The sequence below is a fragment of the Ostrinia nubilalis genome, chromosome 1 (assembly GCF_963855985.1).
Source record: "Ostrinia nubilalis chromosome 1, ilOstNubi1.1, whole genome shotgun sequence".
In the NCBI taxonomy this organism is placed as follows: Eukaryota; Metazoa; Arthropoda; class Insecta; order Lepidoptera; family Crambidae; genus Ostrinia; species Ostrinia nubilalis.
In genome coordinates this window covers 16,624,159-16,624,471 of record NC_087088.1, presented here as the reverse complement: position 1 = coordinate 16,624,471, position 313 = coordinate 16,624,159, and positions in this window count along the sequence as shown.

Sequence of the window (313 nt, the reverse complement as noted above, 5' to 3'; positions counted from 1 at the left end):
CGCGATCTGATGTTCGGAAAACGAATTGGGTTATAGACTAAGAGCTAGTGAACGCCAGATCTACGTCATTTTATAAAAGCTGAAAGTTTGTCAGCGTATGCTCCCAATAAAGGTTCAATGTTGGTGCATCATAAAGTTTGGGCAATGATGAGAAATTGTTTCCTCAATAGCCAGATAGTTTTGACTGTCCCAACTCGTTGCCAGACAATTTTTTAGGATAGCTGCCAAAGCCAAACTTCATGATGCACCAACATTTTAACCTATATTAGGAGCATAACGCTGACAAACTTTCATCTTTTATAAAATAACGTAG